The following is a 7,985-nucleotide window of genomic DNA, read 5'->3' as shown; positions in this document are numbered from 1 at the left end:
GTATGTGTTAGTTTCCATGTTAATTCCTTCAATGAATTGGAGTTTCCGTAGCCGTGACTTGCTGAGATCTTATCCAAAATTAGACTTATCATTTGGTATTACCAGACTATATCATTATGTAGCTTTATTAAGCGAAATTTTGAAATTTTATGAAAATTGTTGGTAAATCTACTTAAGACATAAATTATCGATAGTCAAAGTAAACTATCGATAGTGAGACGAAAATAAAACTATCGATACTATTAATCGTCCCACCGAATGTTTCTCAGTTCTAGCTGTTAGTTTGATACCTTCAGAAGGGGTGGACGTAAGAGGAGATGGGGTAGGAGAAGGTAGGATGCGAGGAAATAAGCTAGAAGGGGGTAAATACCTTGAACGGAAACTGAGTCTGTTGTTATGTTCAGCGGCGGCCAAGTAAAAAACGGACCAATTATTACCTCATAATATTTAGTGCATAAATTTTATAAATAAATTTGATGTATACGTAGGTACTACTACGAATGTTAAATTAAAATATTACCTGGTGACCAAAAGTGCTTGCACCTGGCAATCCATCAACCACTGATGCCCCAAAAGTTGAAATTGCCTGCTCCTCCAACTCCGTCATTCAAAGTTTCGGAGGGCCTCCACCAATCACTTGCCTATGAACCTTAACTTTTTGCGCTCGACAGCGCAAATGGTGTTTCCAATGCGTTAATGATTGTGTGTGGATAAAAACATATTTTTACTTGGTAAAACACACACAGTTTGAATTTACCTCCTTCCACTTGGCTGCTGTGAGCGTTGTTCCTCTAAAGGCATTCAATATATCTGCTAACTCCGACCATAGCATCTGCAGACCTTGAGGGTTGGTCGGAGTTGCAACTCAGGATGCTGAAAACATTATGTAATGCTGCAGCTGATCCCGAGTTGTTATTTCACATTTTTTAGCCTAAAAATAAATTAAATTATTATATTAACATCATTATATCATCATATTAAATTTGCAAAATTACTTACTTTTCTTGGCTATCCATTTCTTTTTTTTGCTTTGTTTATTTTTAGAAAACAGCTGCTTGACAGCAAAATGCTTTTCACCTCATGTGATAACTTGTTTAACCTTTTTTCTTAAGAGGTTTAAGCAAGAATAACCTCACAAATTTTTCCTCACAACGTAGTAGGTTTTATTAGAATAGGGCTGCTTATTTGGCCTAAAATTGGAAACAAACAACCCTAATTTTCAATCAAAAATAATAATTTATCAATATTTTTACCAAGTAAAAAGCTTTTCTTAATTCTAAGGCAATCTTTATAAACTATAAAGCTTCAGAATGCAGCGCTTTCCCCTACAAGTGTGATGAACAAAATAATGTATACCGAACATCTGATTTCTGTTTGTTTGTTGTTACGTACATATTTTTGGCTGTGCCCAAAGTAGTGTAAAGTCGCCAGAGTTCTAACAAAGTTAAAGGCAGTGAGGATTTTTGGTTAACATGTAGAGGCAGTTCATCAATGAGACGACAGCAAATATCACGCGATAAACAATGATTTGGAAAGCGTATTATCACTCCACGGAAATGGATCACTAGAATCTAGCAAACTTTTTAAGTAGAACGTGTGATTTAATTTTGACCAACACAAACGGTTTAAAGTCAAATGGAAAGTCAAAATGAATGATAATCCCTATTTCGGGATATTGGGGCAAGGAAAAGAAATTGACTGATTGCATTAACATTTTTACGTTACACAAGTATACTCGAAAACATGTTTTCAAGCAATTTTATGAAGATAAAATAAATATTCGACGCAAAGTCTACTAAAATATCGAATATCATTATATAAGATTTTGACAAATTACACGTCAGTCGTGTCAAGCTGTTATGTTTTTTTTTTGTTCAGTTGTGTTTGGCATTTTATAATGGAAAGGCTTACGTCTTAAACATGTTTACAATTCGTTCAACTAACGAAAATTCACGTTCTGTAAAGAATGTGTTTGGCGCGCTTCGCTCAACTTATGGTCAACATAATCGGCCTACTGAGCGTACTATTCGCAGCACCATCACCCATCTTGAGACCCAGCATTCATTATTAGATAATATTCGACCGAATAGATCACGCCCAGAACGCAATTAAGAAAACATAGCGGCCGTAGCTGAGAATGTACACGAAGACCGTGGAGAGTCGATTCGGCGCCGATCGCAGTACAAAATACAACTTGTGTAAGAACTGAAGAAGATCGACCTTACCCCCTCTGGAAAAGTTCTGACGTTTTCGAGCCAAATTTTGTTCAGTGATGAGGCCCATTTCTGGCTCAACTGGTATGTAAACAAGCAAAATTGCCGCATTTGGGATGAAGAGCAACCTGAAGACGTCAATTCCCACACATCGCATTAATCAATGGATTTATTGATGTAAATTCGATCGATGTATGTAAATTCTAGCCGAAATTAGAAATTCGTATATTAGGTACATGCGGGCTAGGGATAGTATTGATCAGATTTTATCCATTTTAAACACAAGATTACAATGTTATTAGAGAGAGACGCTCTCTAAATTTTCTTAATAATTCGCATAAGTTGACCGAAAAGAAAGTAAAAGAAAAAAAATAAAGAAAATAGGAGGTTCGAAAACCTGTATATTAGGTACATGGGGGTTAATGTTAAGTATTAACTCAATTTCACCCTATGTGGGCGCAAGGGCACACTATCATCAGTAAAAGATCTCTCTGAATTTCAGTTATATAACTCAGGGTATTTCTGGTATAAAATAAATTTCGTTTTTATTCATAAATACCATTTTACTATATTGACCAGTTTATAATAATATAATTTAATGTATACCTTAACCGCACCAATGCGTGGACGGTGTCTTCTAGTAACATATAGTTTTCTACTACGAGCTAAAGAATTCCCTCCGAATTTCAATAATATATTTTATACATTGAACAATAATTTCGATAAAAAGTCAACCATTGACACTGGGGTCCACAGCTTCAGATGGGGGATTAAACAGTTATGGCCCAATTTTGACAATTTGTATACCCTGAACAGGGTATATTAAGCTTGCCACGAAGTTTGTAACACCCAGAAGGAAACGTCTGAGACCCTATAAAATATATAGATAAATGATCAGCATGATAAGCTGAGTTGATTTAGCTATATCCGTCTGTCTGTATATATACAAACTAGTCCCTCAGTTTTTAAGCTAGCGATCTGAAGTTTTTCAATATTCTTTTCTCAGTAAGAAGCAGCTCATTTGTCGGAACGGCCGATATCAGACCACTATAGCATATAGCTGCCCATACAAACTGAACAATCGGAATCAAGTACTTGTATGGGAAACTTTTATATTTGACGTAATATCTTCACGAAATTTGGCATGAGTTATTACCTAAAGTAACAATGTAATCTCTGAAGAAATTATTTAGGTCAGATCACTATAGCATATAGCTGTCACTCTCTCTCTGTCATTTGACGACAACAAACAAAGCAACAATGTAATCTCCGAAAAAATTGTTCAGATCAGATCACTATAGCATATAGCTGATATACTAATTGACCGATCGGAATCAAGTTCTTGTAAAGAGCTTTTGTATTTGTGAAGGGTATTATAGCTTCGGTGCAACCGAAGTTAACGTTTTTTCTTGTTAGACTTGAGATGGCATATATTGGAGGCACCCTTTTTTCAAAGTTTTATTGGTTTTGTAAAGTTTTATTTCAGTATATTCATTAGCGCTTGATTTGTATACTGGAAAGTCAAAAAATCAGATTGAATTTATATTTGTGTTATATGGGAAGTAGACATGGTTTTAATCCGTTAATTTCACCCATATTATCACTGTAACATCGGCTTGTCACGAACCAAATTTGGTTGATATCGGTCCTGCACATCCTGAGATATGGGTTTTCACCCAAAGGTGGGCGGCGCCACACCCATTGCACAATTTTGTTATTTGGTCCGATAAAGCTGAATTGCTCCATCATATGCGTAAAATTCAACGTCTGTAACTGGTTTCTTAAATGAGTTATTGCACTTTTTGTAGTTTTAATCGAAACCTTTATATGGGGACCGATTTCACCAATTTTTACGCTGTAGGTAGAAGTGCCTCGGTAAGTATAGCTTTAGTGGTTGAGGAGATATGCACATTAAACGTAATAGAGGCCGGGAAAACCACATTCAAAAAAAATTTAAACTGCAGATGCCCGTCCCTAATGTGATTCGTAAAAATCTTGTAACTTATTGTGGAGATTAGATGGGGCAATTTATTGGTTTTCGATTTAGCGGTCGCACACATGCATATATATAATTACATATGTGTGCATGTACCTAAACAACATGTGTAAATACATTGCAAAATGCAGCGCTGAATACCGCTACTATACTTGTACATTCATTGCTTTCTAATCTGGTAAATTGAGGTTATGCAAGTGAAAAGAGAAGACGTGGATTCTTCAGATAAATAATATTTTGCTTCCAGTAGTTCTAAATATAAAACAAAAGTATTTAAAACATCAATAAATCCAAACGCGATGAATTTGGCGAATATCATTATTTGTATAAAGGTTTAAGACGTCATCCGCAAAAGTTTTTTGATTTTATATATATATTTATATGGTATATATTATATGCACCATTTCAGCGCGAGCCGGTGCGGAAAAACGCTTCTAAACTGTTTTCTCGCATTGATCAGCTGTGCGATCGGATTCGGCAAACTTTTACTCTGCGTTGCCTGCAACACAGTTTTGAAGCTTATTTCTCGGATTCGTCAGCTTTGCGCTGGCTCGGCTTTCAGCGTCCACTCTACAGGCACCCCTATGTACTAGGCTAGGACCACACTACGTTGTAACTAACACTAGTAACCGAAGTGGGCCAAACATTTGAAAAAAGTATAGTATCATTAACATTGCGATGTCATACTCGCAGAGCATGACTTTTGGTCCAATCTTGCATTACATGAAATCATCCATAAACTACTTAATTTAGTCAAATATATACTCCGGTGACTATAGACCATCAATGTCTTTATCTGATAAAACAAGTGGTTTTATTGTCATTGATTACACTCTTGCAACTTGTTGCTACAGAGTATAATAGTTTTGTTCACCTAACGGTTGTATGTTTCACCTAAAACTAATTGAGTTAGATATAGAGTTATGTATACATAAATGATCAGGATGAAGAAACGAGTTCAAATCTGACTGTCTATCCGTCTGTGCTAGCAGTCACTTAAGGAAAAATTTAAATATCCTGATGAAACTTGGTACACGTGTTTCTTGGCACTATAAGGGTTGGTGTTGCAAGTGGGCATAATCGAACCACTGCTACGCCCCGAAACGCCATTATTCGAAAACCAATAATTGCATTACTAAGCTCCAAAATAAGATACAAGACCAGACTAGTGTTATTTAATATAACGAATCGCAATAGGGAGGGGTATCTGCATATATAAAAATTTTTAAAAAGTGGGCGTGGGCCCAACCTCTAATAGGTTTCATATGCATGTCTTCTAAACCACTACAGATTTCATAACTTAATTTACTCAGCACAAATCTTTTAGCACTCCTACCTACAGTGGGACAATAGACGAATTCGGATATTAACCCCGCCCACTACCTATATAACGGTTATATGGAAAACTACGTCAGAAACATACAATTTTACACCCGAGATAGTACGTTAGGGCTTTATATAATGCCAGTCTCCAAATACGGCTATAAGCGTGTATCTTTGTGTATAAAATGGATAAAATGCCGGTAACTTATATCAGGAGTTTCAACTATACGGTTGACTTTAGTCCATATATTCTCGTCATAATATATGAGTTACCTTAATGAACCGCAAAGACCATCTGTTTCTGTTAATAATATATGGTATTGACACAAGAAGATAAAGTTCGGTCCTATCTTCCATATACCTAATATAACATTTTCGAACTTTCGGTTGACTTTTTACTGTAGATATCGGTCAATATGTAAGATATTTAAAAAAAATTAGCAAAACATATAATAATATAACTATTTTCGAACTTTCACTTGACGTTATACCGCATATATCGTTCGATATGATTTTCACTTTTTATATTTTGGTCAAAGTATATGAGGTGTTTTAATGAAACTCAGAGAGCATCATCACGGTCCGAAAGTAATTTTGATCTGCCTAACCTTTGTAAATTTTCTATTCTTTTTTCACACTTATAACGATTTACTACATTTTGTATAGTTGATTTGCTTCTTAACACAATTTTTCCGATTTCCGATAAAGATTTACCATCTTTGAAGTTAGAAATTAAATTTTTTTTCTTCTAAACTAAATTCTCTTCTCTTCATTGTGTTTAAAATTATTACTTTTCACTTTGTAAGTTGTCACTTTACTTAAACTAAACTGAATGACAGAAAATTTATAATCGAACAGAAAAAATAACACTCGCGACACAAAAGTACCATTAACTTCATAAGAAAATTGAGGGAGTGGCGCCGTACCTAGACTTTTGCGATGTTATATTTCATATTTTAAATGAAAATTTGTTGTTGCGTCAACGAAAAATAATAAATATAATAATAAAATAAGAGAAATAAATATACTAAATAAAGAAAAACCCACAATTTATCCGGGTTATTTTCGTAATTTCTTAGTAATATTATCACAAAGAGCGGAAGTAACCAAGCGTACCTTCACTTATGCTGTACACTGTATGTGGTATTGCCAAAAAAGATAAAATTGGACCCTATTTTCCAATACCTAATATAAGATTTTCAAACATCCGGTATGTAAGATATTTAAGCAAAATTTACTGAATGTATAATAATAGTTAAGTTCTATAGTTTAATATCGAAAATATGTAAATTTGGTCTACGAATTACCCCAACTCTATGTCGGCAATGTGGGTGTTATATATTTAAAAAATTGCTTAAAAATATGTTATCGAGTATACCTGAGCAATGTCAACACTTAATGCAATTAGCCCACACCCTTCTTTTCCACCAATTTACCATATATTGTATAATGATTCCCGACTCTCCAGGTGACTTTAAACCGTTTAGGTTGGTAAAAATGTGTGATTAAATTAAGTGAAAAATTATATCGCTTAGTGCTGAATATCAGTGGAATTGGTAGACCTTGGTCCGAAACTAATATACCTAATATAAATAATTCCGATCCTATGGTTGACGTTTTTCATATCAACTCAATATATTAAATTTAGCCTTTCGGACGAGTTTATATCACATACATATCCCATTTGAGGATGATTTTAGCATAATTTTCACTAACGGGAAGTAAAATATATAAATAAAACAAGTAAGTTTATGATCTTCAAAATAAGTTAATATGGCACCAAATTTAATTGTAATTCATTCACGATTTCGTCGAACAATGAATCCAGGTGACTGTCTGTCCGTGTGTCTGTGCAAGCGATAACTTGAAGAAAATTTAGATATCTTGACGAAACTTGGTACATATGTAATAATTGTGGTATACTATAATTTTCATGTATAGTTCTATTATTAACAGTTATCCCGGCCAGATGTCTTTCTTTGTCACTTCTGAACCAGCAAACATTACGGAGTAGGGATGAAAACACTTTCACTTAATTCTCAGTGCTAAAAATATCGATATCGCAGACATTGTCATTCACAATCGTTAAATGGTACCAGTAAACATTGAATACTTATGTTAATATTAAGTTATGTACTTCGATGAAGAGCATCAAATATAATTGCAAGTATGTGAATAAGGGAAGTGAATTTAGAATTGAAAATACTTATGTAAATGCTCCTTCAATAAATAAAAATGATGATATAACGATTTACAAATTAGCCGGTTTATCAGATCCAATGAAGCTGCCTGGCGAATCGTATTTCCAAATTCATAAACAGGATCTAGCAGTTATCCATTTAGTTGTGCCTCTCGAAAACGGCCAACGCTTATTTTTCACGAACGAGATCGTGCTATAATAATTGGGTCGTATATATACATTCAATCCAAGGAGAAGGTGGTTTTATCTGCGA

General features: G+C 34.5%; 1 long non-coding RNA gene across 1 annotated transcript; it reads left to right on the top strand.

Annotated features, from left to right (window-relative positions):
• Positions 1-6,295: 6,295 nt before the first annotated feature.
• On the top strand, positions 6,296-7,716 carry LOC138858942 (uncharacterized). Its single transcript, XR_011397977.1, has 4 exons — positions 6,296-6,742; positions 6,801-7,275; positions 7,361-7,429; positions 7,489-7,716. It is a non-coding gene; the product is annotated as an uncharacterized lncRNA (long non-coding RNA).
• Positions 7,717-7,985: the final 269 nt, after the last annotated feature.

Source organism: Bactrocera oleae, chromosome 2, assembly GCF_042242935.1.
Source record: "Bactrocera oleae isolate idBacOlea1 chromosome 2, idBacOlea1, whole genome shotgun sequence".
NCBI lineage: Eukaryota > Metazoa > Arthropoda > Insecta > Diptera > Tephritidae > Bactrocera > Bactrocera oleae.
This window is presented reverse-complemented; position numbering and strand designations above follow the sequence as displayed.